Genomic DNA, 25,870 nt, shown 5'->3' on the forward strand with positions numbered 1-25,870 from the left:
TACCCAGTTCCTTAGCCTCTGGGCTTCTCTGTTCACTTTGTGTGTATTTTGTTACCCTATCACCTTCTGTGTACGTTATGTCATATTCCCCAGTCTGTCTGTAGTCCATTTGTTTTGCATAACAGTTCAAACACCAGTACATTCCTGCAGGCACTGGAGTGCATAACAGTCCTGACACCAGTACTTTCCTGCAGGCACTGGTGTGCATAACATATATATATATAGATAAATAGATGATTTTTAGATATTTAGATGATTTATAAAGAGATGATATATAGATGTATAGATGATACATATAAATGTAGATGATATAATGATAAATGATATATAAATGTTAAAGAGAAATTTTGATGATATATACATAGATGATATATAGAGCAGTGATAGATATATATATATATATATATAGATATAGATATATATAGATATATAGATTTATGTTACTATAGATAGATAATATACATAGATATATAGATGATATATAGATGATATCATAATAGATGATATATAGATTTATAAATGTTATATAGATATGTTGATATGATTAATAGGGTGTTAGGGGGTTCGGCGACCACTTGTGTTTATATAAAAACTATTTACCGGAAAACTCTATAAATGAAAAACGTATGTGTATATATAAAAAAGAAAAAGATAAAAAAACTTTCTTTGATTGAATAACGGAATTACAAATTTATTATTAAAACATATGAATATATGGCAATTAAAAAAAGGAGGGTGGGGAGGGTGAAGCTAAGAAATCCAATTCTTTTCTTAAAAATAGAATTTTTAAGCATCAAAGGAATAAAAAATATATACAAAATGTATGGGATAATAAAATATAGATAAAGGGCAGGTAGAGGATATACAATATAAAAAGTTTAAAAATTGTGAAATACTGAGATATTTAAAAAAAGATCTTATCTTATTAAGGAGGATCAAGACAGGAGTGCCCAGCGCATTTAGTCAGTCTGACCTCATCAAGGGGTAAGTGCCAAATGAGGCAGACTGCCTTATAGACCTGTCAGTATTAACAGACCTTATTATGACATCACTTCCTGTTTTTAGAAACACTATTGTGAATAATGATTACAGTAGGGCAAAGTTGTAAAGCTGTCAAAGTATCTAGTACATGCAATGTTAGACAAGCTATGACTTAAGTCTATTTGTGAAAACGAGTACTAGAATAGAGGGAAAAACACAAAGTTCACAGGACACAGGGTTAGGGCACTTCCGCCCCACTTCCTGCGTCAGCGGCCGTAATTTGCGCATGCCCTATTGCCTCACTTCCGGTATTGCTGTAACGTTGGATCATGAAATTGCCAGACTTCCGTCCAAGTTCTTTCATTTCGGTGGCCCACTTCCGGTCCCGCTGTATACAGCGTCGCTTGGTTACATGGTGCTGCCGGGGGTAGTAGTTACATGTGAATGGTGGCCATGTTTATGGAGTCCAATGCTGTGGACAGCTCTGTATTATTCTTTTATGTTCATTGTGTCGGCGTCACTCCAATGAGAAATAAAATTAATAAAAAGAGATAATTAGTGCAATGTTATGCTTTTGTGTGCACAATTATTATAAGGAGGATTTTATTTATTTATAACATATCCTACATTTATAGTATGACTTTTGAAGCCATGCTGTGCTTGTTGCCATTGTGGGCTTAATAGTAGAGACCATAAGTTTATTCTATAGGGAGCTGTGTGAGGCCAAACACATAGTTAATTGTATGACATTCTTTTTATAGTGCATATATGCATTTATAACTGCAGAAAATAAAGTAGATATATATATATATATATATATATATATATTGAAATAGTGTATATATATGAAAATATATTCTGGAAGACGATCTGGTGTTGTTAACCCAATCCAGGTAGTGTTAATATAGCTACATTTGCTACATGGTGCATTTATGGTAATTCAAAAGCTTTAATGCACTCATGCATGCATAGTTACATGACAACATGGGCGGTTGGCTTGTGTGTGAATTTATTATATGCTGGTGCGCTGGTGCTATTGACATAAAATAAAAGTGAGTAATAGAATATATATAGTGATTGTGAGGTACAGGTGTCTGGGAATATTATAGCATATTAATTAAGTATAGTGCATTTGCTCTTAGTGTTTTGATCCATAGTTATTTTGTGATAACATATGGATTATAGTGAGTGGTAAGGTGTTAAGAGTGGCTGTGGAGTACAATTAATTAGGGATACTATAGGAAACTATGTAGGTACAGTGCATTTATGCTTATTGTGTAGACATATGGTTACTTTATTATAATCAATAGCATGCTTGTAGGGGTGTGAATATATACTACCTTTTCTGATATAGTATTGTCCTTCGTCTATTTTTACAGTACTTAATCTTCCCGGGAAGTCTGCTTCTTGGTACTGATTAAGCCCAACACTGCTTAGCTTCCAAGATCAGACGGATTTGGGTGTGGAGCCAGTGTGGTATGACTGTATCTAGTAGACTGGACTCGGAAAATCAGTATCGCATTATTTAATATAAAAATACTTTTATTCTTAGCAATGTGCAAGGAAGAATAATATATAGTGCAAGTACAGTATATAGTGCTACTAGCAGTGTTTAGTGAGTGGGGTGGAGAGGGGGAGAAAGGTTTGAGCATGGAATATGTACAAAAAAGGTGCAATCTCAAAACCTTCATTAAACCCTGTGGGATGCATAGTATTTAAGTGGAAGATCCAATACATTTCCCTTTGAGAAAGCTTGTTCGCCAGGTCTCTGCCTCTCTCTCCAATCCGTACATGCTCGATTTCTTTGAAGGTCATATCTTCTGAGTTTGAATGATGTACAGAAATAAAATATCTGTAAATAAGGTGCAAGTCCATTTTATATTTGATATTTCTGACATGTTCTTGAATCCTCAACTTTAGATGCCTTTTCGTTTTCCCCACATATTTCTTCTTACATGTGCATTCCAGAACATATTTAACGGATGTTGTATTGCAGTTAAGAAATTGCTTGATTTTAAGTTCCTGGGTATCCCCTGAGCTATGGAATGTCTTTCTATTCGGGATCAAAAATTTACAAATGTTGCAGCGTCCACACTTACATGATCCCACACATTTCAGAAATGTTTGTGTGGTGTCCTCTGAAGGTGAGGCCCGCAGCATACTTGGAGCAAGAAGGTCCTTGAGGTTTTTCAATATCCTGAAGATTACTACTGGTTGATCTGGGAGGATGTCTTTCAAGATAGGGTCCATCTTTAGTATTCCTTAGTGGTTCTTGAGTGAAGACTTAATGCATGTCTCATGGTGGATATAGGTGGTTATGAATGCATTGGACTCCTTTCTATTCTCTTTCTTCTTATATGTCAAGAGCTCCTCTCTGTTCAGCTTGTCGGTTCTTTCTGCAACTTTCTCTAGAATTGCTTTAGGGTAGGATTTTTCTTCAAATCTCTTCTGATACACACCAATTTGTTGCTCACAATCTTCCAGTCTACTACAGTTCCTCTTGATCCTATGGAACTGTGAGAACGGTATATTATCCTTCCACTTCTTCAGATGCCCACTTTGATAGTGGAGATAACTATTTTTATCCACGTCCTTGATGTAGTTTTTAGTGAATACTTGCAATCCATCACCAATCAGTACTAGGTCGAGATATTCTATAGAATCAGAATCAGAATCAGCTTTATTGGCCAGGTATACTTCCATATACTAGGAATTTGTCTTCGGTTTGCTATACAACAGCCAAGTAAGTAACAGATAAGCAAGTGGGGGGGGCAAGTAAAGTCACACAGATAGGTATACCATAGGGACTCAAGTTAGATACATGTACGTCTAGTCAGTCAATGTCAGGAGTTCAGCAGGTGGATCGCTTGGGGAAATAAACTTTTGAGGCTTCTTGTGTACCTGGTGGAGATGGCCCTGTAACGCCTGCCTGAAGGAAGCAAGTTAAACATGCTGTGGCCGGGGTGTAGCTGGTCTTTTACTATCTTCATTGCCCGCTTTTTAGCTCTGGACAGGTACCGGTCCTCGACTGAGGGAAGGTCGGCCCGATGATCTTCTCTGCGGTTCTGACCACCTTTTGGAGCCTGCATCTGTCCCTCGCGCTGGCGGAGCTGTACCATACGAGTATCGAGGAGCACAGTACCACAATCACGGAGTAGAAGAGGAGCAGAAGCTTCTGTGGGGTGTTGAACTTCCTTAGTTGCCTGAGGAAGAACAACATCTGCTGTGCTTTCCCAACAGTGGCATCAGCGTTGGACCCCCATTTAAGGTCCCGGGAGATTGTGGTCCCTAGAAACTTGAAGGAGTCCACTAGCAATACCACACTGTCAGCAATCGTTAGCGGAGGTGCACTAGATGACTTCTTCCTGAAGTCCACTATCATCTCAACAGTTTTGAGGGGGTTGAGCTCAAGGTAGTTGTGGATGCACCACTGGGCCAACCGGTCTACTTCCCATCTATAGGTCGATTCATCCCTATCCTTGATGAGGCCGATGACGGTGGTGTCATCGGCGAATTTTATGATCTTTACTGATTGCACCTCTGAGGTACAGTCAATTGTGTACAGGGAGAAGAGCAGGGGTGAGAGGACACAGCCCTGAGGGGCCCCTGTACTAATGGACCACGCTTGAGAGGTGAATTCCCCCACTTTCACCACCTGGGTCCTATCTGTCAGGAAGTCTACTATCCAGGAACAGGTAGCTTCTGGGACCCTAGGGTAATTTGGGGTGGAGGATGTTGGGGACGATTGTATTGAAGGCCGAGCTGAAATAGACAAACAGGACCCTCGCGTAGGTACCGGGAATGTCTAGGTGCTGTAGAATGTTGTGCAGGCCCAGGTTGACTGCATCCTCGACACACCAATTCGATCGATAGGTGAACTGTAGGGGGTCCAGTTGGGGGCCAGTCACAGTTTTCAGGTGATTCAAAACCAGACGCTCAAACGTTTTCATGACCTCAGACGTCAGTGCTATTGGCCTGTAGTCATTCAGGTTCGTGATAGAGGGTTTCTTTAGTACCGGGACGATAGTAAACCTTTTGAGGCAGGAAGGGACGTTCTGTAGCTCCAGCAATTTGTTGAAGATCTTGGTGAATATGGGGGCGAGCTGACCCGCACATGCTCTGAGGGCAGATGGTGACACTCCGTCAGGACCCGGAGCTTTCCTTGGTTTGGCCCTTTTGAACAATGCCTCCACCTATTCTTGGGCAAATTGCAGTGCCTGGGGTTGGCCGTCGGTGTTCAGGGCATAGTAGAGGTGATTTTTTTGGGTTGCAGGGGACTTCTTTTGCGAGAGAAAAAGAAAAAAATTGGCTTGCATAAATTACCAAAGGCACATACACAGTGCTTTTTTGGCAGCACTTTATTGTTGTTTGAACCAGTTATTAATAATTTTAGGCGCTTGAAGCAGATGTGTCTTTGTTTCTGTTGACTTCTTTTGTGAACCTGCAATAAAAGCGGTTCAGTTCGTCTGCTAGGTCTTGGTGCATGGTGGTGGATGTTGTCCTGTAGTTGGTTATGGATTGTATTCCTTTCCATACAGATTCGGGGTCATTGGTGGAGAGATCATTTGTCAGCTTGTCCGAGAACCGCTTTTTTGCTAGCATGATTCCTTTAGTCAGAGTTCCTAGTACGGTTGTATAGTGCTCTGTCACTGCTGCTATAGGCCTCCTCTTTGCTCAACGAAGTTGCCTAAGCTGGGCATTGAACCAGGGCTTGTTATTGTTGTAAATGCAGTAAGTCTTGGTAGGTACACACATGTCCTCACAGTAGCTGATGTAGGATGTGACAGTGTCTGTCAGGTCATTCAGGCCGGTTGCCGAGGCTTTGAAGACCCCTCATTCCATTCAGTCAAAGCAGGCCTGGAGCTTCATCTTGGCCTCATTGGTCCATTTCTTAATAGTCTTGACGACAGGCTTAACCGCTCTCAGCTTCTGTGTATAGGTAGGGAGTAGGTGGACAAGGCAGTGGTCAGATAGGCTGAGTGCAGCACGCGGGATAGACCAGAAGGCAGACTTGAGGGTAGTGTAGCAGTGACCAAGGGTGCGCCCTTCTCTAGTGGGACACGTGACTTGTTGTTTGTACTTAGGTAGCTCCTTGCTCAGGTTAGTTCTGTTGAAGTCCCCTAGTACTATAAGCAGAGAGTCTGGGTGTTTTTGTTCTATGTCAGATATGCATAGGGCCAGGTGGTGCAGGGCTTCATTCGCGCAGGCCGGGGGGGGGGGGGGGGGATGTACACTCCCGCAAGGACAATTGAGGCAAATTCCCAGGGGGAATAGAAGGGGTTGCAGTTGATACTCAGCATCTCCAGGTGAGGGCTACATGATTTGCCTATGATCGTGACATTGGTGCACCATCATTCGTTGATGTAGAAGCAGATGCCACCACCCTTTGTTTTTCCTGAGAGAACCTTGGAGCGATCGGCCCTGAAGAGACTGAAGCCCGGCAGAGACATTGGGTTGTCTGCAATATGGTCGTCCAGCCACATCTCCATAAAGCAGAGGACGGATGACCCTGTAATGCCTGACCCTGCGCTGCACAGTAGAAGGGACAATTCGTCAAACTTGTTTACCAGTGAGCGCACATTTGAACGCAGGTTGATTGGAAGTGCAGACCGGTGCCCTTGCCGCTGCCATCTCACTAGGGCGCCTGCGCGACAGCCTCTCCATTGAGCCCAGGTCCTTCTTCTAGCGCCAACATGAGGGCCTCCATCATTCGCTTTCCGGGGCCAGCGATCCACCCGCCAGTTGCCACCGGGGCTGCGGGGGGGGGGGGGGGGCGCGGCCGCTAGGTCATCCACTTCGGTGTCCACGACGTTTGCATCCTTGCCAGACAGGGCAGTGAGGGCTGCAAGGGCCGCTGATCCACCCGCCGATGGGCCCGATCATGTGGTAAGCACCTCGAGAGTGCTCCAATTTAGGAGGGCTTCCCTGCTGTATTTCGTCACTGGTGGGGTAGACAAGGGCAGGGGAAAACAAGGGGAAACAGGTTTTTTGGCTGAGTTGCATAGCTCCGAGGGAGACATCTGCAGCACCATCTTAGATTGTAATAGCTATAATTGTTGTTGCTGTAAAATATTTGTGACGACATGTGATGACACAGCTGGCGCGTCATGTCGCTCAGTGGTAAAAGACACGTGGTTACTTTCCTAGCCCTGGTCCGACACATGGACTTCATCAATTGCCAATATGTTATTAGTTATATGTTAGGCAATATTGTATTATATTGTATGATATTATTGTTACAAGGGTACAGTTATGTTTTCAATGTATATATATGAATGTATTGGTTATTCTGCTATAGTTTGTAAAATAATGTTTGCCCCATGTGACTGATCAGATAACCTGTGTATTTGCTGTTGGGTAGATACAGCCAGTCTCAGATGTCAGGACATACACCCCCCTCATTCTTCCCCACACAATGGATTCCAGGCCACACAATCAGATTAAGTAAGGTTCATTTAGTTAACATCTATTGTGGCCTAGGGGACATGCCTGGACATGTGAAAGTAGGTTTGCTCTGAAACTGTTCTGGGGGTGTCGCCTTATTGTAGGAAAGACAAAGGTTTTGAGAATAGCAAACAGGGGAGGTGAGGGAGATCTGAGAGAGAAGGTCAGAGAGTGGCAGGAGACTGACTAAGAATTAATGTTCTGTCAGGAGTTCCAGGAGGGATTGTCGTGTAGAATTGGATCACAGAAGTGTGCTGAGCTGTTTATAACCCATTCTGTTCAATAAACCACTGTTGGTTTTTCATCTACCACCATGACTGAGTGATTTGGAACCCAGTATCCTCACACTATTGCTGCTCCTTAATACAATGGGTATATTTGAAACAAGTGATACTGTAAATAAATAACTGCTTTTTCTGTTGCTGATTTAGTCAAAAGCAGGCTTGTGGAAAGAGGTGTTAAAATCCAATTCCTGTTGTGTAGGAGTGAAAGATCTCACTGTGAGAGGCCTTTGTTATCCATATGTTATCTCTTGTGGGGGTAGTGATAACACGTGTCCTGTAAAATGGCTCTTGCAAATTGAAGTGAGCAGTGACCCTTCTGTGATTCAGAGCCTGAATATGCTGTATATTAGTTGATTAATGCAAGAAGACCTCATTGGTATTGTAAGTGAAAGAAAGATTCATATCATTGTCTTTTAAAAGATTAAAAAACTCTAAAAAAAGATTCAAGCTGCCATTCCAGATTATTAAGATGTCATCTATATATCGTTTATAGAGGACCACATGTTCTTTATAAAAATTAGTGCCGTAGATGTATATGTCTTCCCACTTTCCCATAAATACATTAGCAAAGCTTGGTGCACAAATCATGCCCATAGCAGTGCCGCAGCACTGGAGATAAAATTTATCTAAAAATTTAAAATAATTACGACTCAGAATAAAGTTCATAATGTCACAGATGAAGTCTTTATGGGTAACTGTAAAGGTGGGGTCTTTGTCCAGGAAGTCTCTACATGCACGGATGCCTTGAGAATGTGCAATGCACGTGTATAGTGACTGGACGTCTATCGTCACCCATATATAGGTTTCCTTCACTTCTAAGGTTTTCATGAGATTTAGTACTGTAGTTGTGTCTTTAATGTATGATGGAAGTTCTTTTACAAATGGGTTCAAAAATACATCTACGTATTCTGATAGTTTGGATGTCAGGGAGTCTATCCCTGCAATAATAGGTCTCCCAGGTGGGTTGGTAAGGCACTTATGGATTTTTGGCAGGAAATAAAAAAAGGGGGTAATGGGACTTGATACCATTAAAAATTTAATTCATCTTTAGTTAAAATGGTATTTCGTAGGCCATGGAGAAGAAGTGCTCTCAGTTCTTCGATGTAGGTTTCTTTGGGATCATCGGGCAGTGGTGTGACGTAATGCTTCTCTAACATATTTCTCATGGTCCATTAAAACAACTCCCCCTTTGTCGCCAGTTTGATCACTAATTCTTCATTTTTCTGTAATTTCTTAAGTGCCTCCCTCTCTCTGTTGGTAAGATTCTTAGTGATCACTGGTGTAGGATTGTTGTTGCATAGGTCCTTCTTCACTAGGTCGTAGAAAATACTGATATTGCTACTTTTTGATTCCAGTGGATAATATTTGGATTTGGACCTCTCTTCAAAATTCGAAATGATGGCATCTTCTTTTCGTGCGAGGTGACTTTTCAATGTAATTTTATGAACAAACTTATTTAGGTCTATGAACATCTCAAACCTATTAAGTTTCTCTGTAGGCGCAAAGGAGAGACCTTTGCTTAGAAGCGAGGTTTCGGAATTTGTCAGGGTGTGTGTGGATAGATTAAAAATCCCTTTCTCTTTAGGGTCTGTCACTGTATGTTTCTTTTCTTGTTGGAGTTTTCTCTCCCTCCTGCCGCCCCGTTTACCTATTCTTCTGTGTGACGCCTCTTTAGTGGAGATGCATGGTACGTATTTTCTTGTATCGAGCCTCTTAATATTTCTTTCAGTCATGCTCCTAGGAATGGGGATAAAAAATCTCTGTCTTCTGTAGATCTCAGTCTATGTAATACAGAGAATCTGTTATATGTCTTTATCTTCTATGTGGAAGAAGAATCATCTCTCATGTTCGTTCTGCATCTTTGTGTAATGGTTTTATCCATATGTTATCACAAAATAACTATGGATCAAAACACTAAGAGCAAATGCACTATACTTAATTAATATGCTATAATATTCCCAGACACCTGTACCTCACAATCACTATGTATATTCTATTACTCACTTTTATTTTACGCCAATAATACCAGCTCGCTAGCATATAATAAATTCACACACAAGCCAACCGCCCATGTTGTCATGTATCTAAGCATGCATGAGTGCATTTAGGCTAATGAATTACTATAAATGCACCATGAAGCAAATGTAGCTATATTAACACTACCTGGATTGGGTTAACAAAATCAGATCATCTTTCAGAATATATTTTCATATAAATATACACTATTTCAATATATATATATATTTATCTACTTTATTTTCTGCAGTTATAAATGCATATATGCACATAAAAGAATGTCATAAAATTAACTATGTGTTTGGCCTCACACAGCTCCCTATAGAATAAACTTATTGTCTCTCCTATTAAGCCCACAATGGCAACAAGCACAGCATGGCTTCAAAAGTCATTCTATAAATGTAGGATATGTTATAAATGAATAAAATCCTCTTTATAATAATTGTACACACAAAAGCATAACATTGCACTAATTATCTCTTTTTATTAATTTTATTTCTCATTGGAGTGTCACCGACACAATGAACATAAAAGAATAATACAGAGCTGTCCACAGCATTGGACTCCATAAACATGGCCACCATTCACATGTAACTACAACCCCCGGCTGCACCATGTAACCAAGCAACAGTGTATACAGTGGGACCGGAAGTGGGGCACTGAATTGAAAGAACTTGGACGGAAGTGTGGCAAATTCATGATCCAATGTTACCCTCGATACCGGAAGTGGGGCAATAGGACATGCACAAATTATGGCCGCGGACGCAGGAAGTGGGGCGATAGTCCCTGAACCCTGTGTCCTGTGAACTTTGTGTTTTTCCCTCTATTCTAGTACTCATTTTCACAAATAGACTTAAGTCATAGCTTGTCTAACATTGCATGTACTAGCTACTTTGACAGCTTTACAACTTTGCCCTTCTGTAATCATTATTCACAATAGTGTTTCTAAAAACAGGAAGTGATGTCATAATAAGGTCTGTTAATACTGACAGGTATATAAGGCAGTCTGCCTCATTTGGCACTTACCCCTTGATGAAGTCAGACTGACTAAATGCGTTGGACACTCCTGTCTTGACCCTCCTTAATAAGATAAGCTCTTTTTTTTTTAAATATCTCAGTATTTCACAATTTTTAAACTTTTTATATTGTATATCCTCTACCTGCACTTTATCTATATTTTATTATCCCATACATTTTGTATGTATTTTTTATTCCTGTGATGCTTAAAAATGATCTTTTTTAAAAAGAATTGGATTTCTTAGCTTCACCCTCCCCACCCCCCTTTTTAATTGCCATATATGCATATGTTTTAATAATAAATTTGTAATTCCCTTATTCAATCAAATAAAGTTTTTTTTATCTTTTTCTTTTTTATATATACAGATACGTTTTTAATGTATAGAGTCTTCCGGTAAATTGTTTTTATATAAACACCAGTGGTCGCCGAACCCCCTAACACCCTATTAACCATTGAATTACTATTTAGCACCTTACCAGTGCTTCAACCTTAGGAACCAGCTGATGCCCTCCACTAAGGGAGTGTTTTTTCTGTTAGAGCTTTGACTTTCTATATCTGAGACTTTTCACTATCACAAGTGGCGCTGTACCTTCATTTACATTTATCTAGATATATTGATATATCAAAGATATATAGATATATCAATGCTATATATATATATATATATATATTGATGATATACACTTAGATTATATATATATGTATAGATATATAGATGATATATATTTAGATGATATGTAGATATATAGATATATAGATAATATATAGATATTTAGATGATAAATTCTGAGATGATATATAGATATTCATATATATATAATATAAATAAATGTAGATGATATAATGATAGATGATATAATTTTTTTATATAGATATATTGATGAGATAAACATAGATGATATCTAGATGAATAGATATATAGATTAAATATAGATTGATGATAAATAGATATATAGATGATATACAGAAATATAGGCCCTCATTCTGAGTTGATTGCTATCTGCCGTTGTTCGTTGCATAGTGAGCAGGTAAAAATACAGCAAATCTGCACATGCATATGCACCACAATGCACACGCGCTACATATGTGTACATAAAGCATCGTGGTTTTGCACAGGTTCTAACTATGCATTCAGTACCACAGCCGATCACAAGGAGATTGACGAAAAGTGGGAGTTTCTGGGTATCAACTGACAATTTCTGGGAGTGTTTGGAAAAATGCAGAGGAGTTTAGGTGTTTGCTGGACGTGTATCTGACATCATTAACGTGTCACTCATCGCAGCAATCATCACACAGGATAAGTAACTACAGGGCTGGTCTTGTTTTGCACAAAATGTGTTTGCAGGCGCACTGCTGCACAGGCGTTTGCACTCCTGCAAAGAGAAAATACACTCCCCTGTGGGCGGCGACTATGCGTTTCCACAGTTGCTAAAATCTGCTAGTGAGTGATCAACTCGGAATGAGGGCCATAGATGATATATAGAGTTATAAATGAAATTTAGATAGAAGATATATTGAAATAAAGTTGATATGTAAATAAATCGATCATATATAACTATACAGATGATATATAGATATATAAATATATAAATGATATATAGAGTTATAGATGTTTTATAGATAGAAGAAATACAGATATAAAGATAATATGTAGATAATTCATGATATATATTTATATAAATTATATATAGATATTTAGATAATGTATGGATTTATGATATATAGATGATAAATAAATATAGAGATGATAAATAGATGATATGAAGATATATAGATGATTTATATATATATATATATATATATATATTAAATATAGATATATAGATAAATAAATGAAACAGATATATAGATGATAAAAAGATAGATGATATTTTTAACATATGTTATATAGATATATAGAAATTTAGATGACATATACACAGATGATATATAGATATATAGATACAGATATTTAGATGATATATTCAAAGATGATATATAGATATATAAATATGTAGATACATAGAAGATATAATGATAGATTATATATAGATATATAAATGTTTTATAGATAAAAAGATATATTGATGATATATAGATATATCAATGATATATTCATAAAATGTATATAGACGTATAGATATATAGATGATATATAGATGTATAATAAATAGATATATACATATATAGATAACATATAGATATTTAGATGATTTTTGAAGAGATGATATATATAAATATTGATGATAGATGATATATAAATATTATATAGATATATTGATGATATATATATATGATAAATAGATAGGATAGATAGATAGATAGATAGATAGATAGATAGATAGGTAGGTAATATATTTATATATAGATGAAATATAGATGAAATAATAATAGATGATACATAGATTTATAAATGTTATATAGATATATCGACGCTATACATATATAATATATAGAAGTATAGATATATAGATAATTTATAGTTAGATAATATGTAGATATATAGATATTTAGTTAATACATTCTGAGATGATATATAGATGATATAAAATTGTTATATAGATATATTGATAATATATACATAGATGATCTCTTTATGCATAGATGTATATATTATATATATATAGATATATAGATGAAATACAGAAATATAGATTATATATAGAGTTATAGATGAAATATACATAGAAAATATATAGAAATAAAGATGATACGTAAATAAATTTATAATATATAGCTATATAGATGATATCTAGATATATAAATATATAGATGATATATAGAGTTATAGTTGATTTATAGATAGAAGACATAGATATAAAGATAATATATAAATAATTGATTATATATATTTATATAAATGATATATAGATATATAGATTATATATATATATATATATATATGATATATAGATATATAGATATAAAGATATTTAGATAATATATAGATAGATGATATATAGATATATAGATGATATGTAAATATAGACATGATAAATAGATAGATGATGTAAAGATATATAGATGATATATTAAAACATGATATATAAATATATTGCTGATATACAGAAATATAGATTATATTTAGTTATAGATGAAATATAGATAGAAGATAAATAGAAACAAAGAAGATATTTAAATTAATCAACGATATATAGCTATATAGATGATATATAAATATATAAATATATAGATGATATTTATATAATTATAGATGATTTATAGATAGAAGAAATTAAGATATAAAGATAATATGTAAATAATTGATGATATATGTATTTATATAAATTATATATAGATATATAGATAATATATAGATATATGATATATAGATATATAGATATTTATATAATTTATAGAAAGATGATATATAGATAATTAGATGATATATAAATATAGAGATTATAAATAGATGATATAAAGATATATAGATGATATATAGATATTTAGATGAGATATATATATATATATATATATATATATGAAATATAGATATATAGATAAATAGAAGAAATATAAATATATAGATATCTAGATGATATCAAGATAGATGATATTTTTAATATATAATATGATATAGATAATATATAGTTAGATAATACATTCTGAGATGATATTGTCGAAGTCAAAAATATTACATAAAAAGAACATACAAACTACACACATATAAGTAGCTATACTTGCAAATACGCGCAGCGAGCACAGCAATATATGGTAACACCCACATTTACACGGACATGCCACAGAGATGGATTCGACACATTTCATACAGTACATAACTATAATAATATCAAGCGCCGGACATCATGGTGATTTAAAATTATATGTAATGAAGTGGTGTCATGTATGTGTATTATTTGAACGAAGCAAGATAGACCTGTCATATTTACTATTAAAACAACCAGCTTAATGTGTAGATTAATTTGATACTTGTTATTAAGTTGTTGGACATTGTGAGAGATAGTTATGATTAAATGTATAAAAGCTAAAATCACTTTTGTTAGAACAATGGATGTTCTGAATAGGACAGTGGACAGGAGGCTGAGGCCAGCCCCTTTGGACATCCCCAGGGCTGAGCCTGTTCGGCATATACAAAGAGACTAGTGACTCATCATGAATGAGAGAGAATTCCCTCCCCCAAAACTAGATAACACATTTGCTTATCACACAGGAGGCAGTTCCTGTTTGGTCTCACAGTAAGATGGAGTCCCAGCATGATTCACAGAGAGAAAGGGAGACATAAGCATAAAGGGAATGGTATTGTATCGCTGGCATGTAACTGTAACTATATGTAACTGTATGTAACTGTATGTTTTAACTGCTTACTGTGTGAGTGTAACCATGTAACTATAGGTATACTGTACTTTGTAATATATTGAACCCATATCCTTTTAATAACAAATATATACATCAATGAGCTTTGTAACTCAGATAATGTGTGGGTGTATTGTTTTTCTCTTATGGGATGCAGTGTTTTGTGATATATAGCTGATATGGATAAGTGAATACAAAATGGAAGTTGAATGTCAGTTTGTCTATTGTCTTTTGCTTAAAAGACACGGTTGCTTTAAATGTGATTTTATATGTTTGCAGAAACTTTGATTTTTAGTATAAACAAGAAGTTAAGGCCAGCTACGCAGTATATCACAAGACTGCGGTTAGCTAGTGTTTTGCAAAATAAGGAATTGTATTTTGCAGAATAAAGATAATTGAAAGTAGGTGAAAGGTAAAATGTATTTTGATATTAAACAGTCATAATCACAAGATGTTGAGCTAATTAATTGGAAATCCCCCATAAGGGGAGTATATGAATTAATAATATATTCTGATAAATGAATTGTGATTGGTTTATGTATATGATTGGTCTGCAAATTTGATTGGATCATGTAACACTGTAATGACAAGTATATAAGATGAAACCAATGTGTCAATGTGCAGTTCATGATATTCTTTTATCGTGAGCTCTGTGAATTTCACATGCAATAAATCTACCAAAGAGACTTCATTGTTCTTCAATTATTTTAAACGGCTATGTCATTCTGGAGGTCCCCGTACCGAGATCATTCCAACATTGACACACGAAGAAGGAAGGTGGACTGGTGCCGGGGTACCTGGATCAACCGTGGCCACAGGTAAGAGCTGTTATCTTACTTCTGCTCCATGTGTCCCTGCCTCGGTCCGCTGCCTTTGTGTGTTATTGTTGGTTTGTAACTCTTTGAAGTCTTTTTGGAGATTGTGAGTATGGAACCAAATTTAATTTAACTGTATTTTATTACCAGTTACAGTGAGTTGTATAAAGTTGTAGTATTGCAATTTCTGATATCATAGTTACAGATCAGAAGGGGATCTTTTGTCTGCCATGTCTTGCTAAGTTCAGAGTGAAGTCTGAGAGTGATTGTAGGTGTGATTGGCCGAGGCTTCACGCCGGCAGAGTCTGGACAGGGCCCAGGTAGGAGAGAGGCTCCAGTTAAACTCTCCTATGCTGGATAGTATCAGGGATACTCACCCACTGTAAAAAGCACCTTGTACACAAAGAGGCCAAGCATAGCAGAGTGTGGAACACGTGTGCCTGTTCAGAACCATGGCACCTGACGAGGTGGTGAGGTTTCCTAAGTGGAGTAATATCTCTATAAACAAGGGGAGCGTCCCTGTTTACCATTGTAGTGGACATTGAGGCTGGACTTTAAAATAAAGATTAGCCATTACAATGGGTCAAGAGATGTCCACACCGAAGGGCTCTTCTATGTTAGAGATCCCGCACGGCAGTCCAGCAAGTGTGATGTATCAGAGACATGGAAGATTGGCTGTGAAATTTCTCAGGAAATGGCATACAAAACAACCTGAAAAACCTGTGATGGGAACCTTTGATATGCAGAAATGGACAGACTTAAGGGGTAAAATAAGCAATAGGGAGGAGTGGAAAGCTTACACACTATGGCTGGAGGCATCTAATGTAACCCCGCCACCAGCCTATGTTGCACAAATGTCCTGTCATGTAGATAATGGAGGGACGTTACAATTACAACCCAGGCATGCTTCCCCATGGGTAGTGCAGGCAATGCCAGTAAAGACACTAGAACAAGAGAGCCCAGACCCACTAGAACACATACTCCCAGCAATGATGGCACTGGCTGATGCCCCAAGTGCCCCTCCAGTACAGGAGAAGAAAAAGGTAATAAGGGCTCTAGTAAACCCCAAGACTGGGAAACATGACACTTATTTGGTGGGGGAAGATGGGATTTGGGTAGGGCAGATGGATTTGTTTGATTGGGATGGCAACTCTGCTGGAATTTATTTTTATGACCCCCTCAGTCAGACATACAAAGCTCAGTATAATAACATGAATGGTGAAACTGTCACACACACTTTATGTAAGAACAAACAGGGAAATTTAGTTCCTTATGAAGACAAATTACCAGTAATGGGAGCGCATTTTGCAGACGTACACCCATCGAACATTGTGGCTTCTGGCACTCGTTGCACATCCACCCAGGACAAACCACTTGCAACTATGCCTCTGAGAGTGGTAACTACAGATCGGGGTGCACAGTGGTCCATACATGTTCCTTGGTCAAAGGCTGAATTACTCCAAATTTGCACAGAATTAGCAGACTATAGATCAAAGCCAGCAGAAGTCAAAGCCAAACTCCAGCGCTTGTACAAAGTACATCAACTAACAGATAGTGACATGGCACAATTATTTACTGCTTTGCTCACAACTGAAGAATACAAGAAGATTGCAACGGACCTAGGGTGGGATAGATCAGGGTTTAAGCCTCCCGTAGACGTTGCTAGAGAGGACCTGGACAAAGAGTGGAAACATTTAATGACAGCTTTTACAGAGCAGTTTCCTTGCCAGCCCAATTGGGGAAAAATAATGATGATTAAACAAGGTCCTACGGAAACAGTTAGAGATTATTGGGGCAGATTTAAAACTGAGGTCCAAAATTATGGAGGCATTGAAGATATATTTAAGGAGGATGTGCTTCAGACCATGTTATCTGGAGCTTTCGTGGAAGGTCTTAAGCCTCAGGTAAAAACCCGCTTGACCATCAATGATCCTCTATGGCGAAAAAAGGGTCCTGAGGATCTGGTCACTCTTGCAATATACCATGAGGACAATTTGGTGGTCAAGAAATTGAACACAGAAACCAAGCTCATGAACCTACAGGTCAAAGCTGCACAAGCCACCTGTGACCTAGCTAACAGACCAATAGATTATAGCATGGGTGCCAGGCGATCATCAGACAGATCGCAACTTACTTGTTACAATTGTCAGAGGAAAGGACACTTTGCAAGGGACTGCAGACGCCCTAAGAAACCAAGGCAGTCCCAGGCAAAGAAGGGCACCACAGAAAGTGATGAGGATTTACAATGACAGAATACCGCAGCCCCCGTGAAGACCATGACTGTAATATCTTGGAACTCTCAAGAACCTACTATTGATTTAAAAATTGGAGATTCTAAACATTCTTTGCTGATTGACATGGGTGCTGCACGATCCCTGATAGCGGACAAGGTTACTTTGCCTACCACAAACAAAGTTGTACATGCAGTAGGTGTCGCAAACAAAGTAATCCCCTTAAGGGAGACACAAGATGTAAAAGTAACAGTTGGACCCTTAACAAGTGACCACTCCTTCTTGTTAGCAGCTGATGCCCCCACAAATTTATTGGGGAGGGATTTACTGTGTAAATTGGGATGCACAGTATTTTGCACTCCAGATGGGGTATACCTACAGGTACCAGATTCCAACAAGGACTTGGTCACCGATGCACTGCTCAGTGACCCTCCTTCTACAGAAAGGGTAGAACTGAATACCTTGGGTGTACTCCCCCCTGAAGTGTCCGAAATGTTATCAACAATTCCAGACCAGCTGTGGACCACGGGCTCCAACAATGTGGGGAAAATCCTAAATGCCCCACCAATAAGAGTCAAGCTTAAAGCAGGAGCAATAATTCCCAGTAGACCCCAATACCCCTTAAAGCCAGAAGCTGAACAGGGGGTGTTCCCAGTGATCCAAGAATTACTACAACAGGGGGTGTTGGTTAAAACCCAGAGCCAGGCCAATACGCCTATCTTCCCTGTGACAAAGAGTAATGGGCGTGGTTATAGCTTAGTTCAGGACCTGAGGGCAATTAATGCAATCGTTGAACCCTTGCACCCAGTGATACCAAACCCAGCTACCATATTAATGCAGATCCCCGCAGACAGTACTTATTTTTCAGTGGTTGATCTGTGTTCAACATTTTTCTCCATACCAATACATCCAGACAGTCAGTACCTTTTTGCGTTTACCTATAGGGGTAACCAGTACACCTGGACAAGGATGGTGCAAGGCTACCTTAATAGCCCTACAATTTTTAGCCAGTCCCTTGCAGAAAACCTTCAAAAACTCATCCTACCAGGTGGATCTACATTAATTCAGTATGTAGACGATTTGTTACTTTGTTCCCCAGATTTTGAAACATCAATTAAAGACACAGCTGAGCTCTTAAGGTTCCTTGCAACAAATGGACACAAGGTGTCCAAAGACAAATTGCAACTATGTCAAACAGAGGTGTCATATATAGGCCACTGTCTATCTGAAGGCCTCAGACACCTGTCCCCAGATAGGATTGCAGCCATCCAAGACATAAGGTTGCCCATCAACAAAAGGAAGCTAAGGGGTTTCCTAGGAATGGTTGGTTACTGTAGAAACTGGGTACCTAACTACTCACAGCTAACTGCACCCTTGTATGAGCTGACCAAGGCTTCTGTACCAGAGCCCCTCATACATACAGAACAAACAACTATGTCATTTCAACAACTTAAAGATGACCTGACAGCGGCCCCTGCCCTAGGCCTGCCTAACTATAAACAAGTATTTTCTCTCTTTTGCCATGAACACCTAGGCCATGCCACAGGTGTCCTTACACAGCTTCATGGGGAAAAGCAAAGACCTGTTGCTTATTACAGTGCCCAACTAGACCCAGTAGCATGTGGCCTACCTGTTTGCCTGCGAGCCATAGCAGCAGCTGCATTGCTGGTAGACAAGTCAGCAGACATTGTATTGGGCTGTGATCTAAAAGTTTATGTTCCCCATGCCGTAGCAGCCCTGCTTACCTGCCAAAAGACAAGACATGTTACTGCAGCACGCCTGACAAAGTGGGAATTAGCCCTCATTATGCCCACAAACATTACCCTCATTAAGTGCAATATTTTAAACCCTGCAACACTTTTACCAGTAAATGAAACGGATGAGTTTCAGAGAGAGGAATGGGGAGTAGTAGAACAACATGTCCCACATGATTGCTTAAAATATGTTGATGAGCAATCCACCCCGAGGATGGACCTGGAGGAAACACCACTCCAGAATCCTGATCTGGTTTACTATGTTGATGGTAGCTGCCACAGACAAACAGAAACGGGTGCTACTCAATCAGGATATGCTGTGGTGGATGATACACAAACTGTTTTTTTCCTCCCCACTTCCACCACCACACTCAGCCCAATTGGCAGAGCTCAAAGCTTTAACTAAAGCATGTCAACTAGCTGAAGGAAAGACTGTAAATATATATACAGACAGCAGATACGCGTTTGGTGTTACACACGATTTTGGTGAACTGTGGAAACACAGAGACTTCCTAACAGCAACAGGCAATCCAATTGAACATGCGGAGGCAGTAAAAGAATTATTAGATGCTATACAACTGCCCTCACAAATAGCAGTTATTAAATGTCAAGCTCACATGACTGGCCATGATGAAGTTACAAAAGGGAACAGAAGGGCAGATGCTGCAGCAAAAGTGGCAGCCCAGCAAAAGGTTATAGTGGAAAAAGTTTGTATGGTAACTGATGTATGTATACCAAGTGAGCAAACATTAATTGATATGCAAAAAGTTTGTGATTTACTGGAAAAGACCAAGTGGGAAAGTGCAAAGTGTACCCAAGACAACAAAGGCCTGTGGCACAGCTCTGAAGGTAAGCCTGTTGCCCCTAAATCACTCTTGCCAGCATTGGCACAGATGTCCCATGGACTGACCCATGCAGGTAAGACAGCCATGATAAGTCTAATCAAGACTTATTGGTATGCACCTGGCTTTGCGCCAGTGGCAACCAAGTACTGTGCTTCTTGCATCACCTGCTTGCAGAAGAATGCTGGAAGAGCAGTCAAAACAATGCCTTCACACATTCCCCAAACAACTGGTCCCTTCCAAATCCTACAAATGGATTACATTCAGCTTCCAAAGGTTAGGATGCTTCAGTATGTTTTGGTTTCTGTCGACACATTTAGCGGTTGGGTAGAGGGATATGCTGTGGCCAGTGCAACAGCAGCGATCACAGCAAAGAAATTGGTACAAGAATTTGTATGTAGATATGGCATACCATATGTGATATCATCAGACCAAGGTACACACTTTACTGGACTAGTGTTCAAAAAGATGTGCCAGCTTCTTGGCATTAAACAACAGCTACACACCGCATACCATCCGGAATCGAGCGGTAAGGTGGAACGCTATAACGGGACCATTAAAAATAAACTGGCCAAAACATGTAAAGAAACCAGCTTGCAGTGGCCAGAAGCTTTGCCATTAGTGTTGCACTCGATCAGAACAACACCAAGGGGGGAGTTGAACATTTCTCCGTATGAAATACTGTTTGAAAAATTGCCCAATGTTGCTATTGCACCCGCATATGAACTCAGTAAAACAAATGATTTAACTGTGAACTATCTTATTTCATTAAGCAACCAGCTAAAGAAGATCCAAGCTACTGTGACCAGCACACAACCAATCCCTGTGGAAGGTGCTTGTCATAATCTACAACCTGGTGATGAGGTGATGGTCAGAAATTTCCTGAGATCGGGCTCGCTAACAGACCGGTGGGAAGGACCTTACTAAGTCTTGTTGACAACCCCAACTGCTGTTAAGATAAAGGAGAAGACTTCGTGGATCCACTCCACCCACTGCAGAAAAGTCACGCCTCCTGAGACAGCACATGTGGAAGATATTCTCCAAGACTCCTCTGCACTTCACCAGTAAAACCAGCAAGTGAGTGGTTCGGGCATAATAATCCATTGAGCCACTTGCCAACGCAGTATCTCTGTGGAGGGTACATAACTCCTAGAAGAGTACTGTGAAGATCAAGGACAACAAAGACAAAGCTAAACAGGATGATGCTGATAGGCCAAAGGCCAGACCGTGGACTATGGGGGTGCATTCTCTCATGGGCATGTCTGATTACAATCATACTCATTGTGGTTGAGTGTTGTATATACATTCCAGGGTCTGTTAACAATGTGACCAGTCAAACAGGTAATGTAACATCTTACAATGAAGCGTTACTCAGGACACGTGTGTGTAGGGCCTTACAAAAGAATAATTATGGAGGAGAATTTACAGGTAATTCCATGATAGCAATGCACAGTAAAATTGCAAATGCTCTCAACACAAGCAAATGTTGGATTTGTACTCACCTACCCATCAGTGTAGAGGCAGGTATACCCCTCCTGGCTCATTACATAAGCACAGCAGACATGATAGACAGAGATTGGTCCTGCCATAGACTAAAGAATGGTAGTCGCATTTGTGCCAATAAGACACCTAAAGTACAGAATATAGTAGACTTTCCATATTTGGATGTTTCAAGCAGAAGTCTGCTGCATTCACCTGCTCTACAAGTAACCGCAGCCACAGGGAGGCCTGAATTTTGTTTAAGTGTCAATTCAAAGCCAGGCAAGTACAAGTTAAAAAGGAAGAAAATTATATTCAGGGCAAAAAGACAAAACCTGGGATATACTAACTGTACTGGAGCCACATTTGTAGTTCAAAGGTCAAATAAGTGTACACTGAAAACCCTCAAACAATGTTGGCACTCAATAGATACAGATGGAGTACTAACACCTAATTACACCCTAGACCAGTTACTGCATGATGGGTGTACTCTTGTAATGATTTCAATGGCAATAACACCGGGTATTTCATGATATACATAGGACTCATTTACACTAAAGTATTTGGAATGCCTCTGCCTAAGGGTATGTATTGGGTTTGTGGTAAATGGGCATATTCATGGATTCCTTTAGGTGCCAAAGGACAATGTGTGCTCTCCTATGTAGTCCCCTTAGTGAGAGCCACTACTAAGCTTGATCAATACCCAAGAAATATCCCTGTAGAACATGATTTAGTGTCAAGTGACTTTACATATTTGAGACATCATAGCAAAAGAGAGGTGAAGAAAGGGGATATATCTTTCAGATTTTCTGATGGTGAACGTACGGCTGGAAATTTGTTTCCTCTGTCCACTATCTATTTTGTGGAAAAAGCTGTGTCCCAAACCTTAACGGTACTAGATCAGATGGTAGGGGAATTGGTAGTTTCAATCAATCAGACAGTGGAAGAGCTGGCTCAAGTAAGAAAAGTGGCTTTACAGAATAGGATGGCACTGGATCAGCTGTTGGCAGCAGAAGGGGGCACGTGTGCAGTGGTAGGACAAGAATGTTGTACTTATATTGAAGATCACAGAGCTGAAATAGGTGCTCATCTGAGCAATGTGGGAGAGTTGCAGCAGGAAATGAGAAGGTTAGGTGCTAGTGAAGGTTGGGATCCACTTGGATGGCTAGGAGGAAGTATTGCAAAGCTTTTCTCTGGAATATTGCAGTACATTGTGTTTGCTGCCCTGCTTGTAGGAGTCATATATCTTACCATCAAGTGTGGATCATTAGTCTGTGTACAATGTGGTAAAGGATTTAAAAGGTTGAAAGTGCACCATGAAATGACCATTGTGGTGGTAGATGATGAGGTTCCACTAGAACAAGTGACTCAGGGAACTAGTCAGGGGCAGCAGGAAAGACAGGTGGTATATGCTGACATGAGCAAGTCTTATGAAAGTTTACAACTCTAGGAAGCTGAGCCCATATACCAGGCTTTAGAGGAGGATCAGGCAGGTAGGGAAAGTACACAGCTTGTTAATTTCACATATGGACTGGATAACAGGGTAGAAATTAATCAGGATGAGTATGTTAGACATGAAATACAAGCGAGTTTCACCTAACTGTGTCAAAACCCTCTTAGCCAAAACTAGAAGGTTCCTATAAAAAGAACAGGGATTCCCGTCCGGTGCGGTGAGCATTGGCGCCAGGCCCATCCCCGTGAACCCACCTTTTCCCTATGTTGTGCGTCTACCTAACCCTCATTAGAAATTGTGAAACCGAACCTTCTGATTTGTGTATTAGAATGCCAAGTATATTGGCAGAGAGAGGAATGACCTGGATAAGTGAATACAAAATGGAAGTTGAATGTCAGTTTGTCTATTGTCTATTGCTTAAAAGACACTGTTGCTTTAAATGTGATTTTATATGTTTGCAGAAACTTTGATTTTTAGTATAAACAAGAAGTTAAGGTCAGCTGCGCAGTATATCACAAGACTGCGGTTAGCTAGTGTTTTGCAAAATAAGGAATTGTATTTTGCAGAATAAAGATAATTGAAAGTAGGTGAAAGGTAAAATGTATTTTGATATTAAACAATCATAATCACAAGATGTTGAGCTAATTAATTGGAAATCCCCCATAAGGGGAGTATATGAATTAATAATATATTCTGATAAATGAATTGTGATTGGTTTATGTATATGATTGGTCTGCACATTTGATTGGATCATGTAACACTGTAATGACAAGTATATAAGATGAAACCAATGTGTCAATGTGCAGTTCATGATATTCTTTTATCGTGAGTTCTGTGAATTTCACATGCAATAAATCTACCAAAGAGACTTCATTGTTCTTCAATTATTTTAAACGGCTATGTCATAGCGCACATTCATAGGATATGGTAATAAGAGGTGCAGGCGTTTAAAGTATATATTAGAGTGGGCATTTTAAATATTTGTGAGAAAGCAATTTGGCATTCACAGATGAGGGCTCTTACGGGATATCAGGGTCTTAATGATGCACTCTACATTACAAACGTGGCTGTAATTGACCGGCTCCGATGGACGCATCGAAAAGCTGATGAAAATAACATCAACGTTAATGTATTGTTGTGTTATCAGTAAGCCAATGATATGAAATTTCATGGGACAATGCGTTTCTCATAATATTTAAGATGCTAAAATGTATTTTTATTGTTGCAAAACAAAGTTCAAATAAGTCATATTGTGTTTGATTCAGATTGGATTGCTTATCTGTTAAGTAGGGTTAAAAGTACATTTATAAGTTGCTGCATAGCCTTGATAATAGTTTTTTTTAAACTCAAGCCTAAAATAACTTCTGGTGCTTGTATGGTGTGTGATTTCTTTGGGACAAAGGAAGCCGCATGGTCTATCCTCCATTTTGGACTAACCACATGGCCTGTCCACCATTCTGTGTAATCCTCATGGATGTGGAAGGGGGAGGAGCAGTGGTCATCTTAGGAAAGTCATTTTCTAAATAGCTGATTTTCACTCTGCTCAGAACAATCAGCTTTCCTTGGTCACATCAAACACCATTTATGAGTTACCAATGCATTTATTTAACCCATGCCATAGTCAATTATAAATAGTTTCAATTGGGCCTAGTGAGAGTTAATAGTGAGATGAATACTTGATGTAAGAATTACACACAGATATAGACAAAGTTTTTTTTTTTTCCCTCCAGGATTTAGTTAAATCTGCTTGCTGGTTTAGGATAGCCATTGAAATGTTAATTAACCTACCCTCTTGAACAGGCATATGAACCTCTGTTGATATGCAAATTATAGACTTTGAAGGAAATGCATTCATTCAGTATGTGTGTTCTGTGTGTGGGTTCTATGAGAGTCAAGTGGTATATATATAAATATATAAATATATATTATATATAATATTATAATTATGTTTATATTTATATCAGTGTATGTTCTGCAAGATAGCTATCCAATCTGAATCATATCATTTAAATTATTGATTATTGCTAGAGTCTTTATAGATCTGTTTGAAATAGGATACATTTGTTGCTATATAGGTAAATTTATAGGTAAATTTGAAATAACAGTTTTTTAAGGAAGCAAGTGTAATGACACAAACGCAGGTCTGCATAAAGGTTTATAGAGAAGAAGTACGTCTAGCAGGCAATAGTAATTAGTATTGTTCACATTTATAGAGCTGTGTGATTTATTGCGGACGCAGGGTTTTGTACACGTGTCTCGG

General features: G+C 38.5%; 1 pseudogene; it reads right to left on the reverse strand.

The window, feature by feature from the left end:
- Positions 1 to 2,351: 2,351 nt before the first annotated feature.
- On the reverse strand, positions 2,352 to 2,471 carry LOC134937546 (5S ribosomal RNA; annotated as a pseudogene).
- Between the last annotated feature and the right edge of the window lie 23,399 nt (positions 2,472 to 25,870).

This window comes from Pseudophryne corroboree, chromosome 6 (genome assembly GCF_028390025.1).
Source record: "Pseudophryne corroboree isolate aPseCor3 chromosome 6, aPseCor3.hap2, whole genome shotgun sequence".
NCBI classification, from domain to species: domain Eukaryota; kingdom Metazoa; phylum Chordata; class Amphibia; order Anura; family Myobatrachidae; genus Pseudophryne; species Pseudophryne corroboree.